The sequence below is a fragment of the Canis lupus genome, chromosome 17, assembly GCF_011100685.1.
Source record: "Canis lupus familiaris isolate Mischka breed German Shepherd chromosome 17, alternate assembly UU_Cfam_GSD_1.0, whole genome shotgun sequence".
In the NCBI taxonomy this organism is placed as follows: Eukaryota; Metazoa; Chordata; class Mammalia; order Carnivora; family Canidae; genus Canis; species Canis lupus.
In genome coordinates, this window is record NC_049238.1 from 53,911,173 (window position 1) to 53,933,803 (window position 22,631).

The window sequence follows — 22,631 nt, forward strand, 5'->3', positions numbered from 1 at the left end:
TCATTTGTAGCTTGTCAGCTGAGGGGAAATTACAGAATGGGTCACAGCAGCGGGAAGATTATGGGTTGCATCTGATAAATGGCTATTTATATGTACTGAGCCGGCTCTGGGGTATTCTCAGGGTATAATTTCATAGCAGAGTTAACATCATCACATAAAATATGACAACAGGTTTTACACTGCCGATCTGAAATGAAATTGCAGCCTTCTATAATGAGCAAGTGAGGCCCAGAGGCAGAATGCATTGAGCTTCACCAAGACCTGTCACCTCCAGTCATAGGCCCTTTGAGTGGAGAGAGGACAAACAGGCAGAGGTGACAGGACATTCCTGGCTTTCTTGTGACACCCGGCAACCCACTTTGGGAGGAATGGTTTCCTTCCTCCACATCACCGGGACCATTCCCCTCATTCCATGGACAGGCTTCCTAAAGTGGACTGGGTGTAAATCATAACCCCATCCCTCCCATTGACTCACAGCATCATTTCAGGGATGACGCACCTTCATTTCTATTGATCTTCAATTGGCAAAGACTCTGAACTCCCCATCACTGCACGCCCTCAGCCCAGTGCTTAATGATTTATGAAAAATCCAAATGCCCCAGAGGTGGTCCACACTTGAAGGTACTACCAAAGTAAATATTTTAAGTGGATCCTTTTTGAAATGAAAATAATCACAGCAGTGTTCATCTCCCTGGTCAGCTGGGATTTTTGCTTCCACTAATTGTGGGAGGGAGGGGCTGTGTGCCTGTTGTCTGGGGAGCACACCTGTACTTTCTAAGCTAATTTTCCTCAGTGAATGAGTTGGTCTCATTTTAAGTGAAAGTAGAGCTTACTCTGTTTCTAGCCTGGAGCCACCTGGGTTTCCTTGTAGTAAACTCCATTGCTTCAGAGAGTTCTGCCCTGGAGTCTGGGCACCTTTGAGAGAAGAAATGTGTATCAGGGTATTACATTCAATAATGAAGTTATTACTCAATTTTTTTGTACTCATGCTCTTATTCTCTTATAGCTGGCCAGCGCCACCTATTTTTTCCCCCTCTGAGTCCTCTCAGACATGCAGAACCTTTATCATATTTACAGAATACATTTGAATATAAATTCCCATTCCCACCATTTCCACCCCAAATAAAAGGCCAGCTGGAACTGTATGCAGGGAGGGTTAAGCAACCACAGGATTAGCTGAAACTCTGCCTCTATTGCTCTGGGCAAGATGGTGCTTGGACCCCAGCTGTTCCCCGTCACAGCATCTGCTCCATGGTTTCAAGTTACTTGTCAGCACCAACCATGAGTGAAAGAAATTCTTAAATTTTCCAATCAAACACCATTTCTCTAAGTCCTAAGGCCTACTTCAGACTCCTATTAATATCATGAGTTACACCCTCCTTTCCCCTAGTCCATAGTAGACCTGCAGACACAGAAAGTCCTAGAATAGATGAAATTGATTAGAATTCTGGGATGAAAACCAGACTCCTAGAAATCTCAAAAGTGACATTTTCACATTATGCACATAATTCCCTTTCAAAAGATCAAATTGTCTTTTTATTGTTAGAGATTATGGTGTACAGTAGAAATTCCATAAAAGTTTTCTTTAGTTTTAAAAATCATAGAGTAGAATTCGCATTTTGGTGCAGAGTGTGTAAATTTTTACACATGCATAGATTCTTTTTTTTTTTTTTTAAGATTTTATTTATTCATGAGAGACACAGAGAGGCAGAGGGAGAAGCAGGCTACCATAGGAGCCCTATGTGGGACTCGATCCCTGGACAGAGGATCACGCCCTGAGCCAAAGACAGACATTCGACCACCAAGCCACCCTGGCGTCCCTACACATGCATAGATTCTTATAACCAGCTTTATAGCCAGGGCATAGAACAAGTGGACTATCCCAAAGAGTTCTCTCCTGCTACCTCTTTTAGCTAGACTCCTCTTCCCACTCATAATCCCTGGAAATCACTGATCCATCCTCTGTTCCAACACTGTCTTTTCCAGAATGTCCTATAAATTGAATCTTAACGTATGTTACCTTTTGATACTGAGATCTTTTACTTAGCATAATTCATTTGAGTTCACCTCTGTTACTGTGTATATTCATAGTTCATTTTTATTGCTGAGTAGTACTCTATTGTATGCATAGACTATTGTTTGTTTATCCAGTCACCCACTGAACCTTTTGGTTGTTTCTAGTTTTTTTGGTGATTATGAATAATGCTGCTATAAACATTTGTGTAGTGTTTTTGTGTGAACCTAAGTTTTCATTGCTCTAGGATAAATGCCTGGAAGTGAGATTACTCGGTCATATGATAAATACGTATTTAACTTGATAAGAAACTCCCAAACAATTTTCCAGAGTGGCTGTACCATCTTACATTACCACCAGCAATGTAGGAGAGTTCCTGTTGATTTGCATCCTCACTGACACTTAGAATTGTCATTTAATCAGCATATCACTAATAAATTATATTGAAGCATCTTTTCATCCATGTTATTAATCTTATTAGTCTGAAGCATCTTACTTGCTATCCATATATCTTCTTTGGTGAAGTGTATGTCAAGTTTTTGTCCATTTTTAAATATGGTCTTTGTTTCTGGTCATTGAATCTTGAGTTCTTTATATATTCTGGATACAAATCCTTTGTCTTATAGGCGATCACAAATATTTTCTTCCGGCTCATGACCTATCTTTTCATAGGATCTTAACAATGTCCTTTGTAAAGTAAAGGCTTCTTTATTATGATAAAGTCAGCTTTAACCATGTTTTCTGTGTGGATGATCCTTCTTTCTTGTTTCTAAGAACTCTAATTCAAAGTCAAAGTTTTTTCCAGTTTTTTTTCCCATGAGTTCAAGTTACTTTTATATTTAGTTCTAATTTAATTGCTTTGTTTAAAAATAATTTTTAAAAAGATTTTATTCATTTATTCATGAGAGACACAGAGAGAGAGCGAGCAAGAGAGGCAGGGACACAGGCAGAAGGAGAAGCAGGTTCCATGCAAGGAGCCCAATGTGGGACTCGATCCTGGGACTCCAGGATCACGCCCTAGGCTGAAGGCGGACACCAAACCACTGAGCCACCCAGGGATCCCCTAAAAATAATTTTATACTCAGTTCTGTGATCCATTTTGAATTAAACTTCGTCTATGTCATAACGTAGAGTTCTTTTCCACTCTGTTGAGTCTTTCTAATGAATTTTTCAATTCTAAAACTTCCATTTGCTCCTTTTGATAGCTTTTGTTGCATCTATCTTTCCACTTACATAAAAAATACATACCTTCTGGAAGCATAATTTATAATAACTATTTTAGGGTCTTTGTCTAGAAATTCCAATATTTAAGTCTTCTCAGTGTTAGCTGTGATGACTGCCTTTCCCTTTAGGTCTCCTTAGTCTTCTGTATGTGAAATTATTTGGGGTTGCATCTTGGATATTTTGAATATTATGTCATGAAACAGAGTCCTTTTTAAATCTAGAAAGTTTAGACTTTTATTTCTTCCTTTTTTTTTTTTTCCCAGTGAGGCAGGCAACCTGGTTAGATTCAGACTGTACAACCTGCTGTAATTTCTATGGTCTGTGAGTCCAATGTCCATTTAGATTTGAAAGCATCCAAGTGCTCTTCTTTCCACTCTGCCTGTATACCACCAAGCTGCCAGTCTGAAACCTGGGCTGTGGTCTACCCTATGGTTCAGTATTCAAAGTCTCCACTGTGTTGATTCTAGGTCATTTTATACATGCTCAGCTCAAGTGTGAGCCAGGAATTTCACATTGCGATATTAAAGGAGCAATTTCTCTAGTTCCTGGCTCATGACTCCCCACCCCACACTGTAGACTCTCTTTCCCAGGGTTTCCCCTTCCTAGTGTTGTGGTTGGAAAGCTGGGGTTTTAGCTTGCCCATGGGGTCAGCTGTGGTGGTAAGAAGGAGCTCTGGCTCTTAGCTAGGACTTGGCTGGTGTGGGGTGGGTAGGGTCAACAGGGCTCTGTCCCTTAGTTACCATTTTAGCTACCAGGGGAAATGTGTGTGAAAGGGTAACCAGTATTTGCTGGTGTTTTCCTGGAGAAGGGCTGGCAAGGTCAAAAAGGTTTGGTTCCATCAGGTCCTCCTTTTTCATACGCTCTGGCTTTCCCTGGGGTTTTTTTGTCTGCATCCACTGGCAGTTCCAGGCTTTAGGCTGTTTTCATATCTGGGTCAGGATATAGAAGAAGCTAAAAGGGGACCCCTCCACAAAAACCCTAAAAATCCTCAGACCTCACTACCAGGTCATCATCATGAGTGCAGTGATTCTAACCCACTGTGCCTTTCTGATCCACCTGTCAGAGCCTTCTGATAGTTATGTGTGATTCGTTTAGGGTCTTTAGCTGTAGTTAATAGGAGAGATGAGGTTGAGTGTACTTCCTTGATCTTGCTTCAAGCCAAAAAAGTGAATATAAATTTTTCTGAATGAATGGGGCGGGGGGAGAAAAAAATTGTATCTCATTTTAGGAACTGCCTCCTTTCTATTTCCAGATTTATGTATACCTAAAAATGTTGGCCTTTCTTGCCTCTTTAGGAAGAAAAAAATTTCTTTATAATTTAGGCTCCAAAGAGATTAATTTCAGTTTTTATTTAAATAACTAATATGACACTGCCAGCATTGCCACCACACTTATCGTTGGCTGATGTGGGCTGCAATGATGGGTACATGCATGGCATTTTAGCTTGGCCTCAAACATTCCATGGCTGTGTACCTTCAGAGAAGTTCTGTAGTTACTCAGGGCTCCAACCATAAAACCAGCAACTAGGACTACAGGGGTTTCTGAGTTCTCCTCCAGCCTTCGCTTTCCATTGCCCCAACACTTGGTAAGCCTCGTGTTACCACATCCTCCTTCCTCCAGTCTGGGACACACTCTGCTCATTTCCTCCTATATATTAGTCACCCCAAGAGCTTCAAGGTTTGTCCTCTGCTCCAGCTCTCTGCATCTACCATCATGTGTCCAACATACAGTCCTTGATTCTCTCTTTTTTGAACCACAAGCTCTGACCCTTCTTCTGGGAGGAATCTTGGTTTAATTTTCCTCACAGACTTAGTAATGACAAAAGGGGGTTTGGCCTAAGCAATCTTGGGCAATGACACCCACAACTCATGGATTAAGATTGCCGTGAGGTTGACTGTCAAAGACCATGTTCTTGAAGCTTGCAGAACTGTGCAGAACACTTTAGTTGATTTCTCCTGACACACTTGTCAGAGAATAGTCTAGAGTCAATAGAGCCATCCATCAATAGGTTCCCTGGGGTTGCCAAGCCGTTCCTTGGCCAAATATCATTCTTCTTATTAGCCGCCTGCCCAGTGGTCCTCAACTGTAGATTTTGACACACTGGTGTTATGGTTTTCCTGGCAGGTTACCTATTACTAACTATATTTCTAAAACTCATGTTTATGAAAGATTTCCTTTTTTACAGTAGTTTTCCCTTATTTGTGGTTTTGCCTTCCATGGTTTGTTACCCATGGCCAGAGGTGGTATAGATGATCTTCCTTCTGATATATTGTCAGAAGGTCAATAGTAGCCTATGTTGCCTGGGTGGCTCAGTCAGTTAAGCGTCTGCCTTCAGTTGGGGTCATGATCCTAGGGTCCTGGAATCTAGCCCTGTATCGGCAGGGAGCCTGCTTCTCCCTTTCTCTCTCCCTTTCTTTCTGCCCCTGCTTGTGTTCTCTCTGTCAAATAAATAAATAAAATATTTTTAAAATACAGTAGCCTAATGTTATGTCCCAATGCCTACATCCTTCACCTCACTTCATCTCATCACATCATCCTAAGAAGGATGAGTATAGGACAAGATATTTTGAGAGAAATTGAGGAAAACGACATTCATATACCTTTTATTAGTTATTGTTAATCCCTCAGTGTATGTAATTTATACTGTCGATCATACATATGTATGATCATATGATCATATGATTTATACATATGATCATACATATGGATAAGAAAAGACCTAGTACATACAGAGTTTGGTACTCTGCACAGTTTCAAGCAGCCCCTAAGGGTCTTTAACATACCTCACAGATCAGGGAGGACTACTGCATTTTTTAAACTTGTATTTATGATCATGTATGGACCCAGATTGTCTATACTATCCTGAAAAGAGTATTTCACCAAATATTAGCCCCACAGGTTGGAAGTCAGATTTGATTGAAAATTTGATTGACTCCTTCAGTCAGATCAGATTGAAAATATGATGCCTCCATAATCACGTAAGTTTTAGAAATATTGAGCTAAGTAATGTTGATCTTTCTGGTACGACTTGACCTTGTATATAGTTATGTTGTCTTATGACTCTCCAGAGGTGCTAGGTAGTATACAACTGCTTTGAAAATTTATTTGAATGCAATACTTTTTGAAAGATACACTTGAAAGATTTGTGTTCAGGGGAACTCTCTAGCAAATGGTGGTCTCCACTATCCATCCTTCACATTAGCAGGATACAGCAGGGAACCCTAACTCCAGAGTTAAGGTCATTGCTGCTTTTTCACGTAAGCTCTGCCTCTCTGGTCTCCCATCCAGAGAGTCACGTAAAGGGCCTTTTGTCAAAGGCTTCTTGTTGCAGTAGAAAGACCAAGTTCTTAATATAACCTACAGCACAGCTTTGTCTTATACCCCTCTCCCTCTCCACCCCCACACTCTGGCCAAATTTTTTAGTTTTAAAAACTTAAGCCCCCCAAAAAAATAAAAAATAAAAACTTAAACCCTTCTACTCCAGCTTCTTTGGCCCTATATTTCACTTTGCCTAAAACCACTTTTTACTCCTAAACTTGATTTGTTCAATCCCTAGTTATTCTTTAGATATCAGCTCCAACATTATTTCTAGAAAGGTACCTCTGAATGCCCTGCATGCCCCTCCCTGCCCTTTTACTCCCCCTCCTTAGATCGGGTCCTATTGTTACATGTTTTCATAGAATGATGACCTTTGCCTTCAAAGTACATATATCAACTTTAATTATAGACTCATTTATGTGTTCGTTTAATGACAGTCCTCTCCTCTACCCTTGCACTTGTCTGAAAGCTCCATGAAAACAAGGACCATGTTAATAGTCATCATATATGCAATGTTTGCTAGATGTGAACAAATGGTATCTGTTGGTTCCTGAGTGATTAATTCAAAGTCAATAGAAGAAACTTATAGGCTTTAAAGAAGTCCAATAACTCTGTTCAGGATGGCCACAGCTCTCACGATGAAGTAGACCGGAGCCCTGTATCATGTACTTGCCATTGACGATCTTGTGGGTTTTCTTTTTGATCCAAAGAAATTTATTCTTCTGTCTCCTTCAAACACTTTTGTTATGCCACAGGAGATCTTTCACTTGGCTCTGTTAATATTTAGTGGCAGCAAAGAGCATGGAGCAATTGATCCACGTAGCAGAAGTGGTTGCCCAGGAAACCCTTCCTTCCAGGTCTCTGACATCAGAAAGTACACGATTGAGGGTGCCCAGAAAACCCACTTGGGGGCCTCAGCTAGTAACCTGGGAATTGGCCCAGGAAAAGTCACTTTAGGAGCATTCCCTAGAAGTCATTCTTCATTCTTTGGTCCATTGATCCCTAGCGAATGTCTCAGTTACCTATCACAGACTGACCGGGTACTTCTAGGTGTTAGTGATATGAGCATGGAAAAGACATGGTCCTTCAGAGGCAGGGCAGACTGGTAGAAGAGGGATATGTACATAGACTGAACTGCCTTTCTGGTTCTTCCTGGGTATCCTATTAATGTATTTCAGCTGGCTCTGCAAATCTTCCAGAATTATAATAACTAACCCATAGATAGCACCAGACACATCACAGTCAACTAGATTGTTCACAAGTATTCTGCTTTCCTTCCTGCAGGAATGTGGTAGGCTCACAATTCCTTGTCCAGTTGAAGCAGTCACCTGCTTCAGTCCATGAATTGTGTGACCTATCAGAGAAGAAATTTTAAGACTGGTGCACATCCTATCGTGTCTCTTTCCCTTGCCAAAGCAATTGACAGTTCTGATAGTGGAAGCTCTGTCTACCTAGATCTTGCAATGAGGAGATACAGAACAGACCCTGAGCAACAGAAACCACATGGGGCTTAGTGGGCATTTCTTGGTGTTGGGTAGAGAAAGCCTTCTTCATTATATAGGGCTTAAAGACACTCCATTCCAAAGCTTATGCATGATGTTGCTTCCCTTGTGATACTTGGCCTTTTATGCCTGGAGAACACAACTTTTTTATGTTAAGACAGTAATATTTGGGAGTTTCCAATTACTATACCATAACCTAGTGCATTCGGCCTTCTTTTAAGCATTTTGGGTATAATGGGTTATTTAATTTTTATAACCACACTACTGAGAAAGCACCATTCTCCCTATTCTAGAAATGTAGAAATCAAGGCCCGAAGAGATTGGGTGACAAATGGGGAATGTGGTAATGCTGGGATTCAAACCTAGGGAGTTTGCCTTAGAGTTTGTGTTCCTGATCATTGTGCATAGTGCCTCTTGATAACCCTGTGGCCTATTTCTTTGCTGCCTCCCTACTCCCTTGGGCCTGACCCAGAGGCTAGGTCTATACTCCTAAAATTCTAAACTCCAGGCTCTAGTTTGTCTGAGAAGGAGATCACTAACCAGTCCTTGGAGAAAGCCCATGTACAGCAATGCTATTACCATTTAACTACTTTCTCTGCTCCTGTTTGAGCACCTGGACTTTGAACACACCATCTAAGAGATCCTAAATTGGGACATCTGGATTCCAGATTACCATATTGGGGAGATCCTAACAAACCTGTAATTTAATCTGTGATATTAGGGAATGTCTCAGTCACTAATAATTAGAGATAAACACATCAGAGCATAGGAAAGGAGGCAATATATTAGGGTTTAGAGTCACAGAATTACATTTTTTTAATTTTTTAATTTTTATTTTTTTTTCAGAATTACATTAATGACAATTCCTTTCTCATGAAACACTCTCGTTTTTGATCCATGCATGGCCCCTTTTGTTTCTATGCATGTCATATATATGTACTGACTCATTTTTCTTAAACAGAAGCAAAATGCATGAGCCCTCTATGAATGTGGGAACAAAACTATGGGCAACCGCTTACATCACAACGCTTATGTACTCCTCTTGGGTCCTATCTTTCTGTGCACCCCCCCGCCCCAACAATGCTGATTCTTGTGTATGTCATTCCCCTGCTTTTTTTTTTAACATGTAGTTTTGTTTTAGTATTTTTACTCTTGTCTTTAACTATTGTTTATATCAAAGGATATCCTCCTGAATGCAATCTTCTTGGTTTCATTTCCCCACTCACTATTATTTTGCTAAGGCAACAGTGGTGACCGTGAGAATGTAAGTGTACTCGACCAAGGGCCCTCTTCTGTGCTTTTTGTTGTGAACATTGCTGGGCTGCACCAAGACCACGCCTCCCTCTGCTCCCTGGGTCATTGCTCCCAGCTGGTGACTGAGTGTGGTTGAGACACTGAGGCAGCCCCAGTCCTGGGAGACACAGGGCTCCTCTGACAGCTGACGCAAGCTTACGGACACCTGGGTGACCTTACTAAATGGTCTGTAGACCTAGTACAGTCTACACCTCTTCCATCCTGCCCTTTTTTCCTCCTCTGTCCTTTGGGGTCAGACCTGCATCTCAGGCTATGGCTCTCTCAGCCTTCCTCCTATTTTCTCCCACAAGCATCTCCTAAGAAGCACTTTCCATAGTTAATCCTACCTTGGCATCTTTCCTTAGAAGACCTGGTCAAACACAACATTCATGCTGTGGCATGTAACTGAAATGTATTCCTTCTATTGCTATATAGTGTTCAATTATAAGAATATACCAAGAGAATGGATAAATACATTATAGTATATTCAAATCATTGCATATCTTGGTTGTTTCCAGATTTCCAGATTCCATTATGATGAATCTGCTATAAACAGTCCTTATATGCTCAGTAATTTGTATATGTGTCTAGAAATTTCTGGGTCTTGGGGTAGGTACCTGGCCAACATTTAAACTAATGTCAAACTGCTTTCTAAAGAGTTTATACACATTTATATTCCTGCCTATAAAGTATAGAAGATCCTATGGATTTATAACCTCTCCAATATTTGGTATTGGAATTATTAATTTTTGCTACATAAGTGAATATAAAATATCCCTGTGGATGTGATGGGCATTTCCCTCAAGCTGAGCAACTTTCTATGTTACTTCCTTTCCTGAAACTTGTCTGTTTAAGTCCTTGCCATTTTGGGAAGCAAAGAGGGGGTGGGGTGTTTTCTGACTGAATTGAGGGAGCTCTTTATGTGCCCCCTGATAATCCATTGCTGGTTACATGTGTTGAAAATATCTCTTCCCAATCCGATTTGTAAGTTCTCACATTCTTTAAGGTCTGTTGATGAGCAGAAATTCTTAACTTCAATAAAACTTTTTAATTTCACAATTAGAATTAGTTTAAAACTTTCTTGCTATCCCAAGATTAGAAATATATTTCCCATATTTTCTCCTAAAAAGAAAAATATTGCTTTTGTCATTTAAGCCCTTGAATTATCAAGAGTTATTTTTGTATATGGTACAAACTTAGAACTAACTTTACTTTTCTCCCCCACCATATGGATATCCTTCCCCCCACCCTCAGGTTAATTTATTACATGGTCTTTTTTTCCCCTTTTGACCTTCCATGCCAGGTCTTTCAAATATCAAAGTTCCATATATTCAAGAGTCTATTTCTGAGATTTCTATTATGTTGGACAAATTGTCTCCACTAGAAACACAATCTTAATATAGCTTCTTACAAACTTGGTATCTGGTGCTCTAAGTCTCTCTTCCTTATTCTTTGAAACATCTTGGCCAATCACGATTCTTTTATTCTTCAAAAAATAAGTCCTATATTCTTTAAAAGTTATTATTTTTAAGATCAGTTTTTCAACCTCTATGGAATATGTTGGCATTTTAATTTGCCTTGAATCTTTTTGCTCTTTTTGTGAGGAAAGATATCTACATCGTTCAGGCTTCCAACCTAGAAGCATGTTCTATCTCTCCATTTATTGAGGTCTTCCTTATTTCTCATGGAGATACTGCAGATATTTTGTTCAATTTACTGCTGGGTACCCGATTTTGTGTGTAGTGTGGCGGTGGTCGTAAATGGTATCTTCTTTTCCACTGCACTTTCTAATTTGATTGTTATTGTCTGTGAATGCAATTGACTTCTGCAAGAGAAAAATGTTCTGGTGAAAATAATGATCATGACAGCAACTAGCATTCAGTATTTTTAGCTTTCATTTGCTAAGCACCTATTCCTTGCTGGCCATGATGCTAAGTATGAATATACATTTTCTCCTTTATTCTCAGCACAGCCCTATGAGTTTGAAAATAACTCTGATTATCAGATTAGAAAACCAAGGTGTAGAGAGATTGGAGCACTTACTTAAAGTCACACATCTAGACAAGTGAGCAAGTAGGGCTCAATCTTAAACTGTTCTGACTCTAAACTTATACTCCTGACACCAATCCAGCAGTCCTTGGTTTTAAGGGAAACAACAATAACGAAACTAACCACTCTATAATTTTTCTGCATTTCCTGCTTTCTCAGTAAGGGCTTCCATACAGGTGGTATCTCTACATTGCTCAAATTGACCATCCACAGAAAGTGTGGAAAACTGGTTCTCTAAGAGTATGGTCACCAGTGTCTTTAATACATGAGCCATTTCTTCCTTTACTAGCAAGAACATCTGTCCCTATTATTATAATCAAAATTCCTTGAGTTGAGGGAGGTTAAGGAAAGGGCTGTGGGATAAATGGATAAAGAAGATGTAATAAATATGTAATAGAATACTACCTAGCCATGAAAAAACACACAAAATCTTCAAAATCTTGCCATTTTCAATGACATGGTTGGAACTAGAGGGTATTATGCTAAGTGAAATGAGTCAATAAGACAAAGACAATTATATGATCTCACTCATATGTGGAATTTAAGAAACAAAACAGAATCATAGGGGAAGAAAGGAAAAAATAAGACAAAATCAGGGAGACAAACCATAGAAGACTCTTAATCATAGGAGACAAACTGAGGGTCGTTGGAGGGGACGGGGGGTTGGGGTATGGGGTAACTGGGTGATGGACATTAAGGAGGGCATGTAACATAATGAGTACTGGGTATTATAGAAGACTGATGAATCACCTCTACCTCTGAAGCTAATACATTATATGTTAATTAAATGAACTTAAATTTGTTTTAAGTTTTAAAAAATTAACCTTTGAGCCATATAGAAAAAAAAAAAAAGAGAGGGGGCTGTGGCTACCAGAATCTGATATCTTAGAAAGAGAGAGACACTTGTTCTGCTTTATTTTTATGTGGCTTTCCCAGTCAGGTGTTAACTATGGTGCACACCATTCTGCCTGGCGTGTGATGAGCAAGGAAATGCTTTCAGCTATGAACCTGATCTGTTCTCCACCCCAAAACCACACGGCAGAGGATGTACAAGATCATCCAAGACTTAAATCTGTACATCATAACAAGCTAGATATGCCTTTCACATTGCCTTGGGAATTAAGGTGGGTAGGTGCCACTGTGCCCACTATATAATGAAGAAGGCGAGACCCAGAGAAAGTGACTTGCCCAGGGTCACCATGCAGTTGAAAAAGAGAAGCTACAGCTTGCCCAATGGAGACCGACTTCTAGTCTGGTGCTCTCTAGCCCTCTTTATAGACCTAAACATCCCCTTTAAGTTCTAGTTCCCAAAACTGCCAGGGAAAGGCATGGCCTTGTCCCTCCATTTTCAGATGCTCTGCTCTAGAAGAGGGTTAATGTTCTACCAAATAGAGAAGCATCAGTGCTTGGCAGAGAGCCCTGACCATCATAGTCCAGATAACCACTGGCTTTAACCTTCTCTTCCTCACTTTAGATTCGCATTCCTGCTAAAGAGGCAGAATTCAGTCTGGCTCTTCTCCAAACAGAGCCCTTTCCAGCTTATTATTCAAGGGGAGAATCCTATAGGGATGCTGTTAGGACCTGTGACCCTGGAGAGAAATCTAGAAGAGCACTTCTTGTCCTTGAGTGATCCTAAGTACTTTGGATAGATTCATACATGTGGAATTCTTAAGGAATAAGACCATTTTTCTCCATCACTGGACCTCCCATACCCTATAGTGAGAAACAGACATCCTTCTGCATAACCATGGCAGTATATAATCAGTTTCCTATGTAGGCTGGAGTCCTAAACCAGGAACTCTAGCATGCTCTTGAGGCAGGATTCGGTAAATATGCATATTTTCTTCCAGTATTTTTCAATGTGTGTATTTTGTTTTACTGCATAATAAAATCACGATGTGGGATCCCTGGGTGGCACAGCGGTTTAGCGCCTGCCTTTGGCCCAGGGTGTGATCCTGGAGACTCGGGATCAAATCCCACGTCGGGCTCCCGGTGCATGGAGCCTGCTTCTCCCTCTGCCTATGTCTCTGCCTTTCTCTCTCTCTCTCTCTGTGTGACTATCATAAATAAATAAATAAAAAATAATAATAATAAAATAAAATAAAATAAAATCACGATGTATAAAGTTTTATATCCTTTTGCAATTAACATATTTGGGGTATCTTTGAGTGTCCAAATTTTTTAAGCTTTTTATAATTTTTATTTTTTATTTATTGACATATAGTAGACACACAATGTTACATTAGTTTCAAGTATACAACATAGTGACTTGACAATTTTACACACTATGCTACACTTGCCACGTTACCTACTATCTGTCACATATAACATTATCACAATACCATTGACTATATTCTCTATCCTGCATCTTTCATCCTGGTGATTTATTCATTCTGTGGCTGGAGGCCTGTACCTCCCACTTCCCTTCACCCATTTTGCCCATCTCCCCCACCCCTTTCCCTCTGGCAACTATCAATTTATTGTCTGTACTTATGGGTCTGTTTCTGCTTCTTGTTTGTTTTATTTCTTAGATTCCACATATAAGTAAAAGCATATAGCATTTGCCTTTGTCTGACTTCTTTCACTTAGTGTAATATCCTCTAGGTCATTATGTTTTTGCAAATGGCAAGATCTTTCTTTTTTAGGGCTGAGTATTAGTCCATTACATGTATGTACCTCATTTTCTTTATTCATTCATCTATTGATTGATACTTGGGTTGCTTTCATATCTTGGCTATTGTAAATAATGCTGCCATAAACATTGGAGTGCATATATCTTTTCGACGTAGTGTTTTAGTTTTCTTTGCATAAATACCCAATGGTGAAATCGCTGCATCATATGGTATTTCTAGTCTTCATTTTTTGAGGAAAATCCATACTGTTTTCCACTGTGGCTGCACCGATTTACATTCCCACCTTCAGTACACAAGGGTTCCCTTTTCTTCACATCTTAGCCAACATTCGTTCTTTCTTTTCTTTCTTTCTTTCTCTTTCTTTCTTTCTTTCTTTCTTTCTTTCTTTCTTTCTTTCTTTCTTTCTTTCTTTCTTTCTTTCTTTTTCTTTCTTTCTTTCTTTTCTTTCTTTTTTTTTTTTTCTAGCCGTTCTGCTAGATGTGATATTTCATTGTGGTTTTGGTTTGCATTTCCCTGATAAGTGATATTGAACATTTTTTCATGTGTCTGTTGGCCATCTGTATTTCTTTGGGAAAATGTCTATTTAGGTCCTCTGCCCATTTTTAATTGGATTTCTTTTTTCAGTGTTGAGTTGTATAAGTTCTTTATACATTTTGAATATTAACCCCTTATTGGATATGTCATTTGAGGATATCTTCTCCCATCCAGTAGGTTGCCTTTTCATTTTATTGGTAGTTTCCTTTGCTGTGTAAAAACTTGGTCTTGTGTGTGTGTGTGTGTGTGTGTGTGTGTGTAATCCCAATAGTATATTTAAAATTGTTTTTTAAAAAACCGACTTTTAAAAGCCTGCAAAATATTCCATTATTTTGATATACAACAATTTGTTCAGTCCATTATCACATCCGTACTCACTTAGGTAGTTCTCCTTTTTTTTTTTTTAAGATATTATTTATTTATTCATGAGAATACACAGAGAGGAGAGAGAGAGGCGGAGACACAGGCAGAGGGAGAAGCAGGTTCCATGCAGGGAGCCTCACGTGGGACTTGATCCCAGATCTCCAGGATCAGGCCCTGGGCTGCAGGCGGCGCTAAACCACTGAGCCACCCGGGCTGCCTGGTAGTTCTCCTTTTTTGTTAAACATCTTTGTGTATAAAATGTGTTTGCCCTTCTGGTTGTTTAGGATAGATTCATACATGTGGAATTCTTAGGGGTAAGACCATTTTTAAGATTTTTGATACAAGGTTGCCTAACTGCTTTTCAGAAAGACTGCGCTAATTTATACTCCCTCCACAGTGGGGAAAAAAATGCTGATCTTACTGGATTTTGAGTGTTGTCATTTTTCAAACACTTTGTTATTTCAATAGATTTAAAAATGATATCTCAAGGTTATTTTATTTGTTTGGATACTCCTGAGGTGAACTTTTGTTTTTCTAAGTTAATCATTTATATTGTCTTTGCCTACTTTTATTTTTTATTGTAATGACAGTGTTTCTCTTTCCTTCTTTAGTTATTAAGGATATAAATCCTTTTTCTGAAATATTTGTAGAAAATGCTTTCTGCCAGACTGCTGTAAGGCTTTTAAAAATTGTAATGACTTATTGATGTACTTAAGTTTTGTATTTTCATTAAGGAATCTGTTTTGTTCTGACTCCCCTCTTAGTTATCTGTACAGGAAGTCCTTTCCTCACTCAGATCTCTGACAATATTCATCCAATATTTTCAAATTTTGGTTCCATTTTATAATTTTCTCCTATCCATCTGGATTTATTTTGATATATGGTATGTAAGGCAATAAATTTTCTCTTTGTTTGCAAATAGCCAGATTTTTCAACAGATTTGCAGAGATTGAATCTTGATGTTAAATTGGACCAAAAAAGGCAGAGAAGGGGGAGCAATTAGGAGGATTTGGTGATAGAGGGATTCACACCTGGGTTGTTGAGGATGCTGATGGATTGTTGGGTGAGCACCAGGAAAGGAAAACAGGAAAAACAAGTATTTGACAGCTACTGAGAGGATTCTAGATTGTTCTTCCTTTTCCCCTTCCCCACAAGTATGGGTTCTCCCTATACCTCAATGAATTGTCCTAGGTTCAAGTAGTCAAAAGTCAGGGCAGACCCCAAATTGTTTCCTGGTGTTAAGTCAGTCAACTACTGGAGAAGGAGATCCTCAGAGCAAGTTGACAAGGATGCCAGGAGGGGTAGAGAAGTGTCATTCTCATGTAGCTAGATCTCAGCTGGAAGACTTGTCCACAATCAAGCTGTTTATGCTCCTTCCATGTTCTCCCATCAAACTGTGCATGTCTCTAGCATTATACTTACAACATATTATAATTTTTCTTTGTGTTTTCTTCCCTCTTTTCCTGCTTCTGGGTTCTTTTTTTTTTAATATTTGCTTATGGGGGTATAATAACAGTAAAGTACAGATCTTAAATGTACCATTCAATGAGTTTTGATAAATGTAAAAACCCATTTAATATCCCAAATAAGACCTAAAACATTGCCATTATTCTAGAAAATCCCTTTGTGCACCTTACTAGTCCTCACCCCCTCCATCCAGAGGTAACCACTATCCTAATTTCTATCCCTACAGACTAGTTTTGGATGTTTGGAATTTCATATGATTTTTAAGTAGTATTCCTCTGCATCTGGTTTCTTTCAGACTATTACACGATATTTCTGAGGTTCATTCATGTTGTTTCAAGTATCCATAATATGTTTCTTTTGCTACTGAATAGATTCCAGCACAATTTGTTAAAGAGCCTGTCCCTGCCCCATTGATTTGCCTCAGCACCTCTGGCAAAGATCATTAGATAGTAATTGTGAGGTTTTTTTCTGCCCCATTGATCTATTTGTCTGTCTTTACACCAATAACTTACTGTCTCAGAAATTGACAAGTTAATACTAACATTTATATGGAAACATAAAAAAGCACAATAGTCTTTAAAAAATACCATAAAGCTTTACAGTGACACTTAAAATCAGGTTGTGTAAATCCCTCCAACTATTTTATTTTTATCAACTCATCAATTTCTACAGAAACCTTCCTGGGAACTTGAGTGGAATTGCATTTAATCTAGAAGTCAGTTTTGTGAGGAAACACCGACTTTACAATATTGGTTATACTACACTGTAAGTATGGTATATCTCTCCCTGTTTCTTAGTCTGTCTTAATTTTTCTCAATATTTTATAGTCTTATTTTTGTTTTAAAGATTTTATTTATTCATGAGAGATACAGAGAGAGGCAGAAACATAGGCAGAGGGAGAAGCAGGCTCCCCACAGAGAGTCCAATGCAGGACTGGATCCCACAGGATCACGACCTGAGCCAAAGGCAGGTGCTCAACCATTGAGCCACCCAGGCATCCCTATTTTATAGTTTTAAGTGTAAAGTCTTACGCATCTTTTTAAAAAGTGACTTGTAGTTATTTCATATTGATTCTATTGTAAATACTATTGACTTTTAATTTCCTTTTCGAGTTGTTTATTGATAATACATAGACAAATAATTACATTTTCTATATTGAGCTTGTATCCTGAAACCTCACTTAATGATTAGATTCAGTAGAATTTGGGGGTAGATTCCTTTGAATGTTCTATATGCAAAATCATGTCTTTGTAAATAAAGATAACTTTGTCTTATTTAAACTTTGTCTTTCCCAGTCTTCATGACTTTTATTTTTCTGCCTAATGGAAAGGAGTCACATCCAGTGTTGACTAGATACAGTGAGAGTGGACTTCCTTACCTTGTTTCTGAACTTAGAGGGAAAACGCTCCATACTTTCTCATCCACAGAGGGTCTTAGGTATAAGTTTTTGTAAATACCTTTTATCAGATTGAGGCAGTTCTTTTCTACTCTTAATTTGCCTAGAGATTTTATCTTGAAATGATGCTGAAGTTTGTCAAATTCCTTTCCGGGATCTGCTGAGATGTTCATAGGATTTCTTTCCCTTTATTAATTTTTTTTTTTAGTGGAATGGGTTACATTATTTTCTCACTTTAACCAACTTTACATTTATTTGTGATAAATCTCACTTGGCCATGATATGTTATCCCTTTTCTGCATTGATTTGCTGATGTTTTGCTGAGGATTTTTGCATCTCTATTCATGAGGAATATTGGCTCGTAGTTTTCTTGTGGTGCATTTGTCAGATTTTGGTATTAGGAATATGAGGGCTCTTAGAAAGGGTTGAGAGGTAACCCCTTCTCCTTTGGTTCTGTAAGAGATTAAGATCGGTATTATTTCTTAGGTGTTTGATAGAATTCACCATTAGCATTATCTGGGCCAGAAGCATTCTTCGTAGGGGGGGAAATTTAATGGTGAATTCAATTTCTTTAACAGATTTCAGATCATTTATTTCTTCTTGTGTCCATTTTGAAAATTTGTATTTTTCAAGGGATTATTCACTTCTTTCGCATTGTAAAACTTGTTGGCATAAAGTTATTCATAATATCCTCTTGTTTTAAGATCTGTAGGATTTGAGGGAATATCTTTCCTTTCATTCTTCATATTGGTCATTTGCATTTTCTTTTCCTTATTGAGTCTAACTAGAAATTTGTCAATATTATTGATCTTTTCAAAAACACTTTTTTGGCTGTTTATTTTCTCCATTGTTTTCTATTTCATGGATTCTTCACTCTTTATTATTTCCCATCTTCTATTTAATTTATTCCTTTATTAGCTTCTTAAGATAGAAGCTTAGATCAGTGATTTTTTTAAAAAAATAAGGTCTAAAGGAACTAGAAGTTAACTGAATACACCGCAAGGGGGTGGCAGGCAGGACAGCAGAGGAAGGGCTGTCTAGCTAGACCTTTCCTATTTTCTAATGGAAGCACTTTTTTGTTTTTTTTTAATTCATGAGAGACAAAGAGGCAGAGACACAGGCAGACAGAGAGGCAGGCTCCCTGCGTGGAGCCTGAAGAGAAACTCAATCCCTGGACCAAGATCATGACCTGAGCTAAAGGCAGACAAGACACTCAACCACTGAACTACACAGGTGCCCCTAATGGAAACATTTAAAACTCTGAATTTTACTCTTAGCATCACCTTAGTTGCATCCTAGAAATTTAGATATTGTGTGCTTTTATTATCTTCCACTTAAAAATATTATTTAATTTTCCTTGAGTTTTTTTCTTTTGTAGAGTTTTGGTTAACATCTAAATATTCTAACATTTTTGAGATCTCTTCTTGTTACTGGTTTATAATTAAATTCTGGTGTGGCCAGAAAATATGCTCTGTATTTTTATATTATCCAAATTTTTATATTATCCAAATTTTTCTTGGTGTTACCATGGGAATGAAGATGTGCTGCAATCTTTTACAAGCTAACCCGAAACAGAATTCTCCCCCCACTTAACTTAGTTGTTTCTTGAAGGCAGGAATTACACCTTAGTGTTTTTATATGTCGTGCTAGCCACATAACAGAAACTCATTAAATATACGAGTTAAGTTATGAAAAAAAAGAATTAAGTTATGAATGTTGAAGATGGAGGAAGTTGTGACTAAAGCATGGATTTATTGTCAAATAACTCATAGTATAACACGTAAGCACATGGTTCCATATAGGTTTTGAGAGAACTGTAGGAAGAGGATAGGATGGGTATGATCTCTAAAAATCTGAATATGGTTGAAATTGATCTAAAAATATTGTAGTACGATAATCATCATTTTCATTGTGCTTTTTTTTTTTTTTTTTAGTGTGCTTTCCCTCATCGAAGGGAAGGCATCATCTAGAATAATTCATACGGCTTCTAGAGACCTTGCTATTGAGCTCAGAAATTTAGTAAACTTAAGAGAATAATACATGACCAAGAGCAAATCTAATAGAATCACAAGAATCTGTTAAAGCCCCTCCCTACCATGCTCTCACTCTCACATACACTCTCTCCCTCTAAAATAAATAATTCTTTATAAAATAAATAGAATCTATTAAGAAAATGGATACTAGGGGTGCCTGGGTGGCTCAGTGGTTGAGCATCTGCCTTTGGCTCAGGTTGTGACCCTGAGGTCCTGGGATCAAGTCCCACATCGAGCTCCCCGTAGGGAGCCTGCTTCTCTCTCTACCTGTCTCTGCCTCTCTCTGTGTGTCTCTCATGAATAAATAAATAAAATCTTTTAAAAAAATAAAAAGAAAATGGATACTAGAATAAATATAAAGTATAGAAGGCTGGTGCAAATGAGGCTGGTAATAACAGCCAACATTTACTGAACATTTGCTTTGTAATAGGCATGATGCTGAATGGTGTGTGCTCCCAACAATCCTATCTTATGGTATCCATCTTCTAGATGAGGGGACTGAGGCAGGAAACTGACTTGTCCAAGGTCATGTGGTTAAAATATGAAGAAGCCATGATTTGATCCCAAACACCGTAACCTTAATGAGATTGATGAAAAAGTTCTGAAGGCTGTTACTCCTTATTCCTTGGGGCTTGTCATAAATGGGGACCTTGGACGTCCACGTAGGGGATAGGATTTTGCACACATACTTGGTCTGTATTTCCAGAAGTAGAGTCAACAAGGGATTTTCAGTGTAAATGAGGTATTGTCAAAAGCCGATGGGAAGGGTGGAGTGGGAAGAAGCCAGTTTATGAAGGGTAAGTAGAAAATTAAAGCTTGAGACAGACCTAGCAAAGGCTGAGAAGAAGGGATAGACAGGGGACTGGAGACAAGAGTAGAACCAAATGTGGCAAGAAGAAGGCAGAGACCAGAAGGTAATAGTGGACTACCACTATTCAACCCCACACAGGCCAGGCACTGTACATAGCACTTGTAAGGCCATTATATCCTATGATCTTCATAGCCACTCTGAGGTAATTACTGTAAGGTAAGGTGTTCCTCCCTGACACAGATTGGCCCCAGGCCACATATATAGTATGTGTTGGCATTTGATGAACTTAGAATTCCAAGATCTTAAACACTTTCTCTGTAGTGTTAGTGGGGGGTTTTGGACCAGAATCTGAGGGTGGGAGAATGAGACAGGGGACAGTCAGAAACCCAGGGACTGGGACAGATCCCTCTCCTGGTAGCTATTGCTTACCTTGTGGTAAGCCATCTTCCCACAATGGCTAGTGGTGAGCCATCTAGTTTTTTGTTGCAACTGCTCCCCAGACCGCTAAAAGACACCCAAATTCTTCAAACCAAGTTATTGTTTTTGTCTTCTGGCAAACATAACTATGTCCATTGCTTGATCAATATTGTTATTGGCACAATGTGGGAACAGATGATGAAACAGACCTGTTTAGCATTTATATTCTTTCCATATTTTCTATCCAGGAAAGTAACTTCAAGCTGGAAGAGGTAAGGTTCCCACAGATGTTGGTGACAAAAAATGGAAGCCCAGGCAAGAAAAAAGGTTCTAAAGGCCCCCTTGGGATCCTGGGGCCCAGCCAGCTAAGTTCAGCTCTAGGTGGTTCACTGTCTGCTTTGGGGACTGAAGCTTTGAGGAAGGATGATCTCTCGACCCTGAGGTCATGATCTAAATAGAAACCAAGAGTTGGATGCTTAACCAACTGTGCCATCCAAGCATCCCTGTGACCTTTAATATATAATATGGGCAGGCAGTTTGGACCTTTGGCAGGTGAGCTGGATGTGGTCTTCCAGTGAGAGGTAAGGAGTCCCTGCATTTTCCCAGACTTACCATGTTTCTGAGAGTTACTAGACTGGTTTTTGGGTATTGTGCAAACAATGCATTTGGGTTGCAGTGGTACATTTGGCAGATAAAGTCCCTGCCCTTGAATATGAGATGCACTTCTGGGCGGGAGCTGAAGGTAGCCAGGTCAGGTAGATGAGTAACTGATTGAATGTAGAGTACTAATTAATAGATTGATGACGATCTGGAGAAAGGATCTTTCACACCACAGGTTTCTGGCCTCCGTCTTGCCTTGTTAACTATTTTTATTAATGATTTGGATGAAGACATTGATGGCCTGGTGATAAAATTTGTGGGTGACACAAAGCTGGAAGAGCTAGCTAATGTGTTGGACCGTGGAATTGGGATGCAAAAAAGATCTGACAGACTGAAACAATGGACCAGATCTAATAAGATTATGTTTAATGGGGATAAATGTAAAGTCCTGCACTTGGTTAAAATAAACAAGCAAATAAGAGGGAATAAGCAGCAGATGTGCTTTGATGGTAGCCTATGTGAACATGATAGAGATGTTTCAGTTGGTGATCAGCTCAAAATGAACCACCCTTTCACTGTAAACTTAGATTGTAATGGGAGGGCAGGTCAAATATGAGGGAGGCAGTTACCTTTCTTCCTCCAAAACGATGACTTACATTTGTGAAGTGTTTGCTATCTGGTAAACCTCTTTATATAGATCCCCTCATCGAGTCTATTATCCCATTTTACAGATAAGGAAACAGAAGCTTAGGGAGATTATGTGACTTTGAACAAATTACTTACAAGAGCTTGGATATGAACATGATGTTCTGACTGCACTTGTGCTAATTCACCACTCAAGACTGCCTTTGGGCCATTCAGTTGATACCTAAAGAACTGTGCTAGGTTTCGGTATGTCAGTTCACCTTATAAAAATGATCTCTCTAAGCAGAGTTGAGGACTTGAAATCATAGATGTATAGAACGAGAAAGGATTGG

At 38.9% G+C, this 22,631-nt stretch overlaps 1 long non-coding RNA gene across 5 annotated transcripts in view; it reads left to right on the forward strand.

Moving 5' to 3' along the window:
- The window catches only part of LOC102156413, a 30,812-nt gene that overhangs the window by 2,022 nt on the left and 6,159 nt on the right, over window positions 1-22,631 (forward strand). For 4 of the 5 annotated variants that reach the window (XR_005372620.1, XR_005372618.1, XR_005372617.1 and 1 more), the window contains 3 exons: window positions 17,070-17,162; window positions 21,303-21,326; window positions 22,386-22,545. This is a non-coding gene — a long non-coding RNA (uncharacterized LOC102156413). The remainder of the gene's footprint in view (window positions 1-17,069; window positions 17,163-21,302; window positions 21,327-22,385; window positions 22,546-22,631) is intronic. The other variant, XR_005372619.1, reaches the window with a different exon arrangement.